This window comes from Prionailurus viverrinus, chromosome A1 (genome assembly GCF_022837055.1).
Source record: "Prionailurus viverrinus isolate Anna chromosome A1, UM_Priviv_1.0, whole genome shotgun sequence".
NCBI lineage: Eukaryota > Metazoa > Chordata > Mammalia > Carnivora > Felidae > Prionailurus > Prionailurus viverrinus.
In genome coordinates this window covers 31,472,921-31,488,653 of record NC_062561.1, presented here as the reverse complement: position 1 = coordinate 31,488,653, position 15,733 = coordinate 31,472,921, and the positions used below count along the sequence as shown (strand labels likewise).

General features: G+C 34.5%; 1 non-coding gene across 1 annotated transcript; it reads left to right on the top strand.

Annotated features, from left to right (window-relative positions):
- Nucleotides 1-14,945: 14,945 nt before the first annotated feature.
- Nucleotides 14,946-15,049, top strand: LOC125147419 (U6 spliceosomal RNA). Its single transcript, XR_007145183.1, has one exon. It is a non-coding gene; the product is annotated as a U6 spliceosomal RNA (small nuclear RNA).
- Nucleotides 15,050-15,733: the final 684 nt, after the last annotated feature.

Genomic DNA, 15,733 nt, shown 5'->3' with positions numbered 1-15,733 from the left:
CCTGGAGCCTGCTTCTGATTCTGTGTCTCCCTCTCTCTCTGCCCCTCCCCCATTCATGCTCTCTCTCTGTCTCAAAAATAAACATTAAAAAAAAGAAAAAAACATTAAAAAAATAATAAATAGGCATTTAAAAAATTAAAAAAAAAAGAGAAGAGCTCAGCAAGCTTTCAAATACTGTTGGTAGCTAAAGTAATATATGATATGTAATATGAATGTTATAATATAATATACAATATATATTATACCCTAAATATGTGTGTATTCAGAATTGAAGCTTGAATTTACAAAGTGCCTGGAATAGAAGTTTTGGCAAATTGAGAAGTTCCAAAGCTTGATTGATGTGGACATCAAAGGAAATTAGAGGAAGTAGAGGTGGGGAGTATAAACCCTTTTTTTTTTTAGAGGTGGTGGGGAGAGGCACAGAGAGAGAATCCCAAGCATAATCCACACTCAGTGCAGAGCCCGATGCAGGGCTTGATCCCATGACCCCGGGATTGTGACCTGAGTCAAAATCAACAGTCTGATGTTGTTCAGCCCAGTGAACCACCTAGGCACTCCTAAACACCTATTTTGAAGTGGAATTTCAATGCCAAAAAGAGAACAAAGAAATATATTTCATTAGGACTCCAGGAAGACTGAGACTTCAGAAGTCAATGCTGAAGTATCAAGCGCTTTGGCAAGTCAGGGTGTGAGATTTTGCAACAGGATTTAAGGACTTACCCAAATCCAGTGTCACTTACATCACCCTATAAGTAGCCACATATTTAAGCTCCTCTTTTAAAAAAAATTTTTAACATTTTCTTATTTCTGAGAGAGAGAGAGACAGAGACAGAGACAGAGCATGAGTCAGGGAAGGGCAGAGAAAGAGGGAAACAGAATCAGAAGCAGGCTCCAGGCTCTGAGCTGTCAGCACAGAACCCAAAGAGGGGCTGGAACCCATGAACTCTGAGATCACAACCTGAGCCAAAGTTGGACGCTTAACCAACTGAGCCACCCAGGCACTCCTAATCTCTTAAAGATGTTTCTGTATCTGTAAACAAGCACCAGAGGCAGGGTGGTCACATGTCACTCATAAAACAAAGTCTTCAAATGTTGTCTGAAACCACCAAACACAGAAAACCTATCTCCAGCAACGTGCAAACAGTAGGAACTTGTTGTTGACACTGATTATAAGGATGATGATTTTGTGGCTTTTTAAATTCACATCTCTATGCAGATAGCAATCACCTTGAAAGACTGATTGCTAATGTTCAAATTGCCTTTTGTGCAAAGCTGACAAATTTTAGACCAAATTGCTGTTGGCTATGTTTTCAGAAAGGTAGATCTTAATAATGACATTTAATTTTTCTTTTTTGAACAAATGAATGAGTTTCAAGACTGTTTCTACAAAGACAGAGCACCATATAAATTCCACATGAAAGCAAGCCCTAATTTAAAAAATAATACCCTAATGATGCCTAATTACTTCCTTGAGAATAAGCAGCAACCTAATTAGTCACCTTTATCTTCATATGCACCTGGAATTGCTATTGTGAATAAAGCATACAAAGCACAGTCCATTTTAAAAACAATACTCTGCTGTAAAGGAAACTGAGAAGGTTGGGTTAGGTGGGCAAGGTAATTTATGACAAATCATTAAATTTCTAATGGTATTTGATCCATTTTTTTTAGGGAATTGATAAAATAATTACCAGAGTTTGGAAAACTCTCCACTGCAAGTTACATAGAATTATTTAAAAGCTACACATAAAGCATTTCCTATAAAGCCAGATAACATGCAGTTTAAGGAGACGGCGTGTCTGTATGTGTCAGACATTTCTCTGCCATAGCAAATGGCAACTATTAACTCCAAACTTTGAGATTTTATCCAGAAGAACTTGGAAATCTCTTCTCGGTTAGATAATGTCTTCTCAGAAATGGGCTGTGGACAGGATAGATTAACCAAGCTGACAACCACTCAAATGAGTTTCTGGAGGTGAGCCTTTGCAGACAGAAAGGAAAATAAAAGTTTCCATGTCTTCACCACTGCTAAAGTGAATGGCTCCAAAATCAGTTTGTACCATCTTCTATAAAATTCAAAGTGAGAAAGGCAAGTCATAGTCTCTCCTTGGTCACTGCACAAGAGCTGGTCCTCATCTGTATTATTAACACTGTAAATCTTTAGAAATATTCAAAGTGGTCATTCTACCCGAGTGGACACAATCCTACTTCATGGTAAATTGTAAATAAATTACCATGGGAGGTAGAAAGCAATCTTTTTGATTACTGTTGAGTATTTCTAAGCAGTTATCTTTTATATTCCTGGCCTTTTCTGAGCAGTTACTTTTAGATACTTTATCAATTGCTTTGTAGCAGCTTACCACAGATTTAGCAATTTAAAAGCAACATGCATTTACTAACAAACAGTGGCTGGCTGTCAGGAGTCTGGGAATTGCCTGGCCAATTCCCACCCTTAGGGTCTCACAGGCTATATAGCCAAAGTCATCCAAGGCTGGGTTCTCATCTGCAGTCTCCACTAGGAAAGGATCTGCTCATAAGCAAATTTTGGTTGTTGGGCAGAATTTATTTCCTTTTTGCTGCAGGACTGATAGCATTACTTTTGCTGGCTGCAAGCTGGAGAGCACCCTTAACTCCTGGAGTCTGTCCAGAATTTCTAGAGACCACCTGCAGTTCCTTGCCATGTGGAAGTTCTGAGCCTGACCACAAACTTCATTAAGCCAACAAGGAGAGTCTCTAGACAAGTGGGCTAGCAAGACACAGTCTTGTATAAAATGACATGATCACAGGAGTGACCTTCTATCATCCTAACTATGTTAACTTAGAAGCATATCACAGGTCCTCACTCACATGAGGAGAGGGGCATAAACAAGGCCATGAAGACCAGGTGACAAGGATCTTGAGAGGGACCTGCTAGAAACTGTCCAACCTTGTCACCTGTTTATCATGGGGCTTTGTTTCTTCTGTTCCAGCAAACAGATTTTTGTAAACTCTTAACTACAACCATGGAATTGTTGAGACTTTTATTCAGGAGATTTCTTTTCTTTCTTTGATTTTTTTCATGTATGTATGTATGTATAGAGAGAGAAAATGAGTGTGCACATGATCAAGCAGGGAGGGGCAGAAAAATAGGGAGAGAAAGAGACAGAGAGAGAAAGAGAGAGAGAGAGAGAGACTGAGAATCCCAAGCAGGTCTGCACCATCAATGTAGATCTCAACTTGGGGCTCAATCCCACAAACCACGAGATCATGACCTGAGCTGAAATCAAGAGTGGAATACTTAACCGACTGAGCCATCCAGGTGCCCCTAAGAAGATTTATTTAATAAGTCTGCATACCTAAATTCTCAGTTTTCCATGATGACTATTATGTGCCATTGTCTTCCAATCTCCTACCTTTCCCACAAGAACCAAGAGCATGTTGTTAATTCAAAAAAAAGACACTACATCATTTTGTAGGTTCCTAACAGCCCCATATAGTATAATCAGACTGTTCTTTTTCCTTATTTTCCTTATAGTGCAACCTCTCCTAACTACATTTCTTTAGGCTACTAAATTTCACCTTCCCTTTAGTAACTGGAAAAAGAATATCTTTTTTAAATTTGATTCTTGGAATGGATCAGCTATCTAAGAAAAAGCTTTAGCACAAAGAATTTACCCCAACCCCCTGGATTCATCTCCTCTTTTATTTTCAACTAGTAAATTTGGCTTTCAAGATAATTTTATGTTTACATTTTTATATCTGCCACTGTACCTGACATCTAGGGATGTCCTGCTTTAAAAAAAAATCTTATCTTCTCTCCAAATAAACCACAAATAACTGAAAAATTATTTGGTAAACTATAGCCTTAAAAACATACAAAATGCTATTATTTTCTGGATTTTCTGATTATTAAGAAGATTATTTTGATATCCAGGACAAAGTATATCAGTATATAACTTCAATTTCTATGGTGATCACTTAAAGCAGGAACTGCTTACTGTTGTATTCCTAGATATTTATCTTCAGGCCACATTCTATGCCTCTAAGCACTTCATTCTGAAAAACCTATTCATCCAGTCTTCTCAGAGAAAAAGGTTTTTTTCTGTCTTTATTCACAACATGAACCTTTGATGGGACACCTGGGTGGCTCAGTTGTTTGAGCAACTGACTCAATTTTGGATTGGGTCATGGTCCCAGGGTCATGGGATCGAGGCCCATGCCAGGCTCTGCAGGAAGCATGGAGCCTGCTTAGATTCCTCTCTCTCTCTCTCTCTCTCTCTCTCTCTCTCTCTCTCTCTCCTCCCTCTGTTTTTCTCCCATTCATGTTCATTCTGTCTCTCTCTATAAACAAACAAAAACCACATACCTTTGGGTCTTCAACAATTTGACACTGACGTCAGACTCACCGCCATTGACATTCTTCTCCTTCCTCCCCTTCCCACCTTTGCATGTTCTCTAAGCACCTATTGGATATACCTGAAGTATTCATTTCCTGATTTGAAAAGCTGATTTTAGTCCTTCATAGCATTTCTTCTCACACTGATTTTCTAACATAATAGCTAGGGGATATTTCTCTAATAATTATATAATTCTCATCATGGGTTTCATCTTTATCAAGAGACTCTCTATGTAACACCAATATCCTTAAATAATTGCAAGCAGAGTCTTCTTTTCCAAAGCTTAGTCTTTCTGTATATAACAATATATTTTTTAAAAGATTGTTATATATTTAGCTTATGTGTGAAATAGCTCAAACTCTATTTGCGGAACACATACAATTACCACATCCACAGTTCACTGTAAAATCAAATTCATCAGCTCTCTTCCCTATACTTTAATTTCCCTATGGCATATGACACACAAACCTACATGCTTCAACTCAGAGTGACTGAGTTGAAAACCCACACTTTGGTATCCTTCTCTCTATTGTTCTAATAGTCACTGACCTCAACAAGTAGACCCGTTTCCCTGGTTGTCATGCGCTCTCTCCTAAGGAACTCTACTGGCACTCTGAAACTTATCTTTAGTCCTTATACTTTGGTCATATTCCCAGGACCTGTGTGTCCTGTATTTGGTATGACATTGGTTCATGGTCCCAGATTTGGCTGACTTATACTTTTAGTAACTAGTAATTCTTCCATTAAAAATGCATAAATTAGGGGGGTTTACGGGTGAAATTGGTGATGGGGATTAAGGAGTGCACTCACCCTGTTGAACACTGGATGATGTATGGCATTGTTAAATCACTATATTGTACACCTGAAGCTAGTATAACACTGTTAACTATACTGCATTTAAAGTAAAATTTTTAAAAATGTGCAAATTATGTGAAAACTTGGCCATGGCTTCCAGGTTGCATAATTTCATGGCATGTATATACTATGAGAATTAGTCCCCATGAAATTATGCAACAAGGTGCTCTGCCTGAGAAGTATCTAGAATATAGCTGCGTGTAAACAGAAACTTTAACAAATTATTTTCTTTTGCATATATTATGGCTCTATGAACTAGCCCATCTTTTCCAATTATCTACTTAGTCATCCTTTCAATTGAACCAGGAAGGTTAAATCTCAATTAATATTTCTGTCCATAGAATAAGAACTATTAATTAATTAACATAAAAGGTAATCTAGCTATAAATTATTAAATAAAGTTAAGAGTGTTGAGAGTTGTTTATTTGTAGAATCTGGATGCATACATGGTAACAGAACATGTAAACTCTATGCATTACTACTTGTAAATATGTATATATATATTCACATATATATATAATTTCATATCTTTCTTAGTCTCACAAACACATAGGATGCCACATCTAAAATTGCTGGACTCCATTAACCTTATTTCTGAAACTAATAGCTCTTCAAAGAGAGAAAAAAAAGTTGGCTACTATGTGAATCTTGGCTAGTATCTGGTCCCCATGGAAACAGAGATGTGTATCCTGATATCAAGATCTAACATGCGACAGATCTACAGAGCATTTTAGTTTGTGTTAAGACAAAAAAAAAAACCCCAAAAAAACAAAAAAGACACTCTCAGTCCTGAAAAGATGCCATAAAAATGTCTAATCTATGCTGGTAGGATTTTGCATTTCATTTATCAGCCTTTCCATTTGGGTTTATACCCTCCTGTGAACCAAGGGACAGTGTGTCTTCTACTGAACTGTAGTATGTACTGTCCAAAAATCATGATGCTGATACATTTTAGCATGCTTTGATAAATAATTGTAAACATGTGATTTCCAGATATTTTGAACATTTCTCTAATTAATTTTGCTCCAAATTAATAGAAGAAAAGGGTAGTCAGTTCCAGAATGTGAGATTAACACCAGGAACCTAGTCTCTACTCTCCTCACATGTTTTTTGAGTTGAGGCACATTCACTTTCCGTTTCCATGAGGAAGTTCTTCTATGAGGAACAATTTATCCCCTTTTTCTTATGTGGCCAAGGAAGAGCTAACTAGCACATCTGGAAAAGAGTAACTTAAAGATTAAAGGTGACTTCCACCCTGTTCACTGATCTTAAGGCATTAGCTGCTCTCAGGGAGCACACATTCTCCCCAGCCTCTCCACGCTGTAAGTTATGCAAAGGCCTATCTTACAACATTGTCCAAGAAGTTCAAAGGAAGCGAGAGTGATGAGGCACCTGGGTGGTTCAGTCGGCTGAGTGTCCGACTTCAGCTCAGGTCATGATCTCATGATTTGTGAGTTCCAGCCACATGTTGGGCTCCTTGCTGTCAGCACAGAGCTGGTTTTGAGTCTTCTGCTCCCCTCTCTCTCTGCCCCTTCCCTGCTCGCGCTTTCTCTCTCTCAAAAATAATAAGTAAACATTAGAAAAAAGTGAGGGAGAGTGAAATGATAAGGATAGGCCTTCTGTCATCTTCTGGACTTTAAAGTGAGTATTTTTAGCATTTTATAATTAAATACTTAGGTCTTTGGTGGATATGTACCTTGTAAGCAATTCCTTTCTATTTATACCTTGTGAGGAGGTATTTTTAGTAATAAAATAATGTTGAATTTTATTAAATGATTTTTTGCCTCTACTGAGATCATCCGTCTTTTTTCATTTTTCAAAGTAAGCTTATATTAAACTGCATTCATAGATTTTTTTTTAATTGTCCTTAATTTAAAACCTACATCGTGTACTTGGAATAATCCCAAGTGTGGCATAATTTTTTTTTTTTTTTTGGTTTTGCAATGTCAGTTTACATTATTTTAAGAACTTTCCAATTTATATTTGTATGATTGGTCCTTTTTTCCCCGTATGCTTTGTTGTTTAAAATGACATGTTCCTCTAAAGGTATATTGGAAATAACCCATAAATGTAAATCTGATAAACTAATGATTCAATTACTTTAATGGATTTCAAATATTTTCTGGTTTCTGTTTCTTCTTGAATCAACACTGTAACTGTAAATTGTTCTCATATTTGTTCTGTATCCTACAGGTTTTTCAGGTTTCCTTTTTCCTCCCTCCCACCCCAAATATGGTCCACATATCCTTCAACTAACATTTTACTTTCTGCTGCAACTATAATTCTATCCCATTTTATCTTAATATTTTTTATTTACACCTGTATATATTTTCATTAAATATATTTGTCCTGTGTTTTGTCAATTTTATTAGTATTTTCAAGAAAGCAATTTTGAGTTGTTAATTCTATTATTATATTTTTGTGTATTAGATTATTAACATTTATTCTTATATATTGTTACTCTTATTCTTCTTTCCTTTCTTTTGTTTCTGCTCTTTCTCATTTCTTAATTTGAGTGCTTAGTTCATTTACATTCATTTTTCTATTATTAATGGAACATTTAAAGCTATATATTCCCCTCTTATTTCTGCTTTAGCTTTGTCCTAAATATTTGATAAGTTGTTTCTTATTATTCACTTCTACATATGCTGTATTTCTCATTAAGAGGTATTCTTAGATGCAAGATATATATAGTGTCTATTGGTTGTAAATTTGACTTACTATGTCTTATCGGTGAATGAGGTCTTTTATCAATACATGATCATTTTTTTTCTCTCGTTTTAATTTATACCTTAGCATTTATTTCTTCTCTTGATATTGTTACATCATTTTGTGTTTTGTTTATATTTGCCTAACATATTTTTTCATGAATTTACTTTCAAAAATTTTTTTATTATGTTAAATGTATTTTACTTATAAATATTTTAAAACTTGGATTATTTTTGATCAAGTAAAAAGCTTTGACTCTGCAAAGATTGTGGTTTTCACTGATGTGACTGCTGATATATTCAGACTAAATTTTACCTTTCCTTTATGCTTCTCAGCATTTGTGTGTGTGTGTGTGTGGTCACTATCATTCTTCTTTTTAAAACAGAATTTACTTAGTATATCATTTTTGGTTGGTAATTATTTTATCATATTATTTTGAAGATATTATTCTACTGTGTGAGACTTTTTTAGTTTTCTTACACATTCTTCTTTCAGTATAATTCCTTGACAGTAATGTCATTATGTGTTGATCACTTCTAAGAATCTCCCTTTATCATTATTGCTTTAAGATGTCATAGGCTGTGATTGAAATTCACTGTGATATCTGAGGATCCATGTATTTCTTCCCTCTGTTCTTATATCTAAAAGTTACATATTTTTTTTTTCCTATTTGGATGGCCCCTTTATTCTCTGGTTACCTTCTTCAAGTTTTGCCATCATCGTTCGTAACTTTAAGTCTATTAATATATTAGTTTATATCTTCTATTTAATATTTACTAATTATGTGGGTTTTGAGCATCTGATTCCCCGGTTTGTTTATTCTGCTGGCTCACTCTATCTTGTAGAGTGAGGATTATTTTCTGCATGTCTTTCTCATAATTGTTTACTATGAAGTTATATGCTGATGTTTTATCTATAAAACTTTTATAAAATCTAGTTCTAAAGTGTATTCTACCAGAGAGGATCAATATTTTGAATCTTTTAGATATTCAAAGATACCATCAAACTAAACGACTTTTATTTTTTCTTATGATGGTATGTGGCAAACATGGAATGAAAATTTCCAACTTCAGATGAATGCATATGGTTAGAAATTTTTGGAGATGCTCTCCCTCCTTTTCCCTCTCCAGGGCCAAGCTTGAGAAAGTCAAGTAGCCCTCCATCCCCTCCTTTGACTTTATGGAGAGCTTATCAAACCAGATTTTGCATCCTGCTTCTTACTCAGGCTTCATATCCTCTCACTGTGGTCCATCTAAATGCAGCATCTGAGATACAAGACATTCCCAGAGGCCTCTGAGGACACCAGAGCTTCAGTGCTTGTCTTCTTTCTGCATTCTTGCTTGATTTTTTTCCCCTTACGTCCAACAACTTTAATTTTCCCCCCAAGTCAACTATACATTTAGTTTTTATTTTATATTTTTTATCCAGAACTTTATGTATCCTATAACTGGGGAGTTTGATTGGACAATAATTTGCCCAATTACTTGCAAGGAACTACTCAATAATATTTAGTTTTAAAATAGATGAATAAATTTTTTCTCTACAAATCTTATGTGTAGGCTCTCTAGGTCAATTTTGTGCAGAACTTAAGGTAATTAAGAAAATCTGCATGAATTATCATCATAATCGTTGTTTTAATGATATGGAATTGCCCTTTTTGGGGTCATAAGGAGTTGAGTATTCGCATTTTAATATGGTTTAATTTAAATATACATTATATATATATTTAAATGCAGTAGAATTAAATCGGTTGGGTTAAGAGAGTGCTAAAATAATAACTATTGTTGTTATACACTGCAATATATTAAAAATTACACAAATGTATTAATGTGATCTAAGCACACCACATATTTGTTTCAACTTTTTTTTTCCCTAGTGCCTCTCCCTTTCAACATTGCTACTGCAAGAGTCCTATGTTGAACACTTCTAGGCATGCCTCCATATTTTTCTCTGTGCTCACAGTATCATAAACAAATATATATATATAATATATATAAATACATATATATAAACATATGTATATATGTTTATATATATATAAACATACGTATACGTATATACAAACATATGTATACGTATATATAATTTTCTACATTTTATTATTTAATACTTCACAAATATATATGTGTCTATGCAAGTCACCAAGATAGTTTCAGTTCTTTATTGTGGCAGCCTAATTTTTCATAGCATTAAAATAACATGTTCAATTACTATATTAATCATGACATTTCTTGATAAGATGTCATGTTCTAGCAAAATTTTGTTTAAGACAGCCACCATTATATCCTGATTTAAGAGAGATGAGGGTAAATCAGTATTTGGATAACCCAAAATACAGTTATCTAAGCTATTTGTCAATATCTGAATTTTTGAAGATAAAATTCCCATTACTTATTGCCATTTATAAAGTTTGGCTAGACATGGAAGAAACCTAAGTGTCTATCAACAGATAAATTGATAAAGCTGTGACACACTCAAACACACACACACACACACACACACACACACACACACTGGAATATTTAGTCTTAAAAAAGAAGGAAATCCCACCATTTGTGAAGACATGGATGGACCTTGACGGCTTTATGCTAAGTGACATAAGTCAAACAGAGAAAGATAAATACTGTATGATCCTGTATGCTCTCACTTATATGTGAAATCAAAAACAACAACAACAACAACAAAAAAACCAAAAAACAAAAAATCCACCTCAGAAAAGATCAGATTTATGGTTATCACAGGCAAAAGGTGGGTGGAGAGTGACTTGGATAAAGGTGGTCAAAATGTACAAACTTACACCTGTAAAATAAATAAGTACTGGGGCGCCTGGGTGGCTCAGTCGGTTAAGCGTCCGACTTCAGCTCAGGTCACAATCTCGTGGTCCGTGAGTTCAAGCCCTGCGTCAGGCTCTGGGCTGATGGCTCAGAGCCTGGAGCCTGTTTCTGATTCTGTGTCTCCCTCTCTCTCTGCCCCTTCCCCGTTCATGCTCTGTCTCTCTCTGTCTCAAAAATAAATTAAAAAAAAAAACGTTAAAAAAATAAATAAGTACTAAGGATATAATGTACAACATGATGACTATACTTAACACTGCTATATGGTATAGCTAAAAGTTGTTAAGAGAGTAGAACCTGCGTTTTCATCACAAGAAAAAAACTTTTCTATTTTTTTCTCTCTTTTCCTTCCTTCCTCTCTCTCTCTCTCTCTTTCTTTTTTTTCCTACATTATAATGTATTTTAACTAAACCTATTCTGGCAATAATTTCACAATATGAGCCAAATCATTATACTGTACATGTTAAACTAATACAGTTTTGTATATTTTTATATTTCAATAAAACTGGAAAAAATAAAAGTAAAAAAATAGCCAAAAGCTTGGCTCATGATTATGTCTTCTACAGCTTCTTAGGCAAGAAGAGCCAGCTTACTCTGCATTTTTCTAATCAAAGATTACTTAGATTTATGATTGCTTGATATTGCTACTTAGGGGATTTTCAACATCAGACAGTTCAGACAGTTCCAAAATTGTTTGAACAAGGAAATATATATATATATATATATATATATATATATATATTCTATTGTTAAATCATAGTATATGTGTTCTTTAGGGTTTAATCTTTGTAAGGTTGGAATGTGTTTTATCTCTGTGGCAATCTCCTAATTGGCATACAGTACAAAAATTAGAATTTCGTGTGTGATTTAAAAATCTGTTAGCAGCTTTATTGAAGTATAATTGACACGCAATTAATTACACATGCTTAAAGTGTGTAATTATGTCAAAATTTTGACATATGTATGCACTTGTAAAACATCAACATAACCAAAATAGTGAATATATTCTTCACACCCCCAGATTTTTTAATAATCCTGATGTAACCCCTCTATTCTTCTCTTTTGACCCACTCACTTCTCTCCCCCCAGGCAACCACTGATTTACTTTGGATCACTATAGATTAATATACATATGATGGATTTTTTAAACAAATATTAAAGTATGTACTTTTTGTCTAGTTTCTTTCACTTAGCATAATGATTTTGAGGTTCATCTATGTTGTTGCATTCATCAACAATTCATTCCCTTTTACAAATGAGTAGTATTTCATTGTATAGATATATCACAGTGTACTCACCCGTTTACTTCCTCATGGACATTTGGGTTGTTTCCAGCTTTGGTGATATTGCAAGTAAAACAGCTATAAATCTTTGCATATGTGTCTTGATATGAATATAACTTTTCATTTGTCTTATATAAATACCTAGAACTGGAATGGCAAGTCATTATGGTCAGGTATTTCCACTGGCAATTTACAAAAATTTAGACGTTGAACAACATGCTCACCAGTATTTAGCATGGTCAATGTTTTTACTTTGGCCATTCTAATAAGTGTGTGTAACCACACTATGGTTTTGACTTGCATTTCTCTGATGATTAATCATGGTGAACTTTTTTTATGTCTTCATTTGAGAAAGGAAATGTCACCTTTGGTGAAGTGTCTAAGAAACTTTGGCTTATTTTTTTATTAGGTTGTTTGCTTTCTTAATATTGAGTTTTAAGAGTATCATATATATTCTAGATATAAATATTTTACCAGATATAAAATTTACAAATATTTTTTCTCTGTCATGGTTTGTCTGTTCCTATTAGTCTTTGCTAATTTTGATGAGATCAAACTAATGGATTTTTATCTTTTATGGGTTTTGTTTTTGGTTCATCTAAGAAATTTTTTCATTAACAAAGTCAAAAAAAAATTTTCCTCCTAAGTTTTCTTGTAGAATTTTTAGTTTTATGAAACATATTTAAGCTTAAGATCAATTTTGAATTAATTTTTGCATATGGAGCAAGGCATGGGTAGTTCATTTTGTGCACATAGAAAGCCAATTGTTCCAGCAAAATGTGTTGAAATAACTTAGTTTCTCCACTGAATTGCCTTTGCATCTTTGCTAAAAATCAATTGAATATATACAAGTGGGATTTATCTGGGCTCTCTATTCCATTGATCTTTTCTCTATCTTGACATGAATATGATACAGGCATGATTATTTCAGCTTTATAAAAAGGCTTAATGCTAGCTAATGTGAGTCTTTCAACTTTGTTCTTATTTTTTCAAAGTTGTTTTTATTATTCTTGGTATTCTGCATTTATATATGAATTTTGGAATCATCTTGTCAATTTCTAACAATGCAGAACCTGCTGAGATTTTGATAAGGATCACATAGAATTCTTATAGATCTATTTTGGGACAATTGTCATCTTAGCAATATCGAACCTCCAATTCCTAAAACCAATATAACTATTTATTTTCAGGTCTTTAATGCTTCTCAGCAATGATTTGAGCATACAAGTCTTATGTACCTATAGTTGAATATATCCCTAGTATTTAATATTTTTGATGGTACTGTTTAATTTCAATTTATTTTATTGTTTGTGTATAGAAATATGGTTGGTATTTTTATTGTGAACTGGCATCCTGCAAATGTGCTAAACTAACTTATTAGTTCTGGATTTGGGGGGAGTTTTGTTTTGTTTTTTGGGGTTTGCTTTACTTATTAATTTTTTTTAATATTCAACAGTTTTTTTTTTCACTTAGACAATCCGAAATCCTAAATGCCATGCCTTCTCCAGGCTCCTATCTCCACTTCCCCAGCTCAGAAAGTCACTAAATGGGCTTTCACACTCTGTGTTGCTCCTCCTGGAAAGTTTTCCACTTAGTAAGTTGGAGCAACAGGAAGTTTTCTTATTTGTTTTATTTCTCCCAGAAAGCACTGACCTTTTGGCCTAATATCCAAAGTCATCTTGAGAGCTATTGTTTTATTTGGTCAGTTTTTTAGTTCTTCGTTGTTTGAAGATAAATGTATACCTTGCTATTCCAATTTGGCCAGAAGCAGATGTAGGTATCGTATTCACACAAACATTCACCTCCTGTTCTCAATTTTTTTTTAATTGAGATAATGATTTACATATCATACCACCCACTCTTTTAAAGTTTACAATTGAATGCATTTTAGTATATTCACATAATTGTGTAATAATCACAATAAATCACAATCTATTTAATTCCAGAACATTTTCATCATATGCAAAATAAAGACTGATAACCACTATCTCTATGGATTTTTTGCACTGGCCATTTCACATACATGGAACCATGCAATATGTGGCTTGTGTCTGACTTCTTTTAGTAAGCATAATATTTTCAAGTATTGTCAATGCTTAGGGTCAATCAGTAATATATTGTTATGGTTAAGTAATAATGCATTATATGCATATACCACTTTTTACTTACTCTTTAATCAATGGATAGATATTTGGGTTGCTTGCACATTTTGATTGTCATAAATAATGTTGCTATTAACATTAATGTACATATTTTTATAGGTATATATTTTCAACTGTTTTGGATATATAGCTAGAAATATAATTGCTCGATCATATGTTTAATTTTGGAGGAACTGCCTAACTATTTTCGAGAGTGATCTTTTGTTCCCTGTGCATGATAGCCTGGAATCTTTCTCCACTCAATAAACTGTGGCTAAATTTTGTATCAACCATAAACACAAGGTTTGTAGGACTGTATCCAGATAGCACACCTGACTGGGTGGAAATGGAAGGAAAAAAAATAGCAGCACTACATAAATTTCAGACTTTTGTTATAAAAAGGATAATCTTTTCATTACATAGCTGAGCAAACTCTTGGGTCACACTACTTTACCTCAGTACTCATGTGGAACAAAACAATGTGAATATCTAGACTGGTGAATTTAGTCTGTAATAGTATTCTTCCCTGGAGACAAAGGAACTAATACAACGTCTTCTTTGTAAATTATGCGCAAGCTTGTCTGTGGTAGAATTAAAAGCGGGCCTAGAGTTAAGAGTACATTTTAAACGTTCTCCCAATAAATAAATCAGGAAATAAATAAATAAATGGTAACTAAGTGAGGTGATAGATAGGCCAATTAGTGTTAGTGTGGTAATCATTGCAGATGCGTACGTATGTCAGAATATCAGGTGCTTACTTGGGCAGCCCAGGTACTGGGGTTGGAGAACTACAGAGATTAGTGTGGCCCCTGCGCAAGGATGACATGCAAATGTGTGAGGCGTTCCCTAGTTAAGCAGTAAAGCATCATGCTGTGTGTCTTAAATATATACAATTGAGTTTTATTTGCCAATTATACCTCATAAAACTGGGGAAAGAAAGCTGAATGTAGAACTTCTTGCAAGCAATCCAGGCCTTAAAAAAATATCTAGGTTAGCTTTTTTAAAAAGCTATGAGCTTTTTTAAAAAGGGTGAGGAAATCTTACTGGCTTAATTATGATTGAAAAACAGTGATTACAGTTTGTTGAAAAAAAGTTGAGTAAATTAATGGAACCATGGCTCTTTGATTTTGACAATGAATAAGGGAAAGGTAAGAAAAAGAGTATTAAGGGCTCTTGGGTGGCTCAGTGCGTTGTGTCAGACTCTTTATTTCAGCTCAGGAGACTCTTTATCTCTGGTGAGATTGAGCCCCTCATTGGGCTCTGTGCTCGGTATGGAGCCGGTTTGGGATTCTCTGTCTCCCTCTGCCCCTCCCCCATGTGTGCACACATGCACGCGCATGCGCGCTCTCTCTCAAAGGACAAAAAAAAGAGTGCTAAAGAGTAGTTGAAAAACAGATGATTTTCCAAAAATGTCCATTCATAGTGCTGTATATTGGTCAATCCAAGTGTTGTAAGTCTTACCTTGGGGTTATTCTAAGGTTCTGTTCATACTCCAGTTGAATATTTGGAAGGGCACATGCAAATGTTTGCAGAATGTT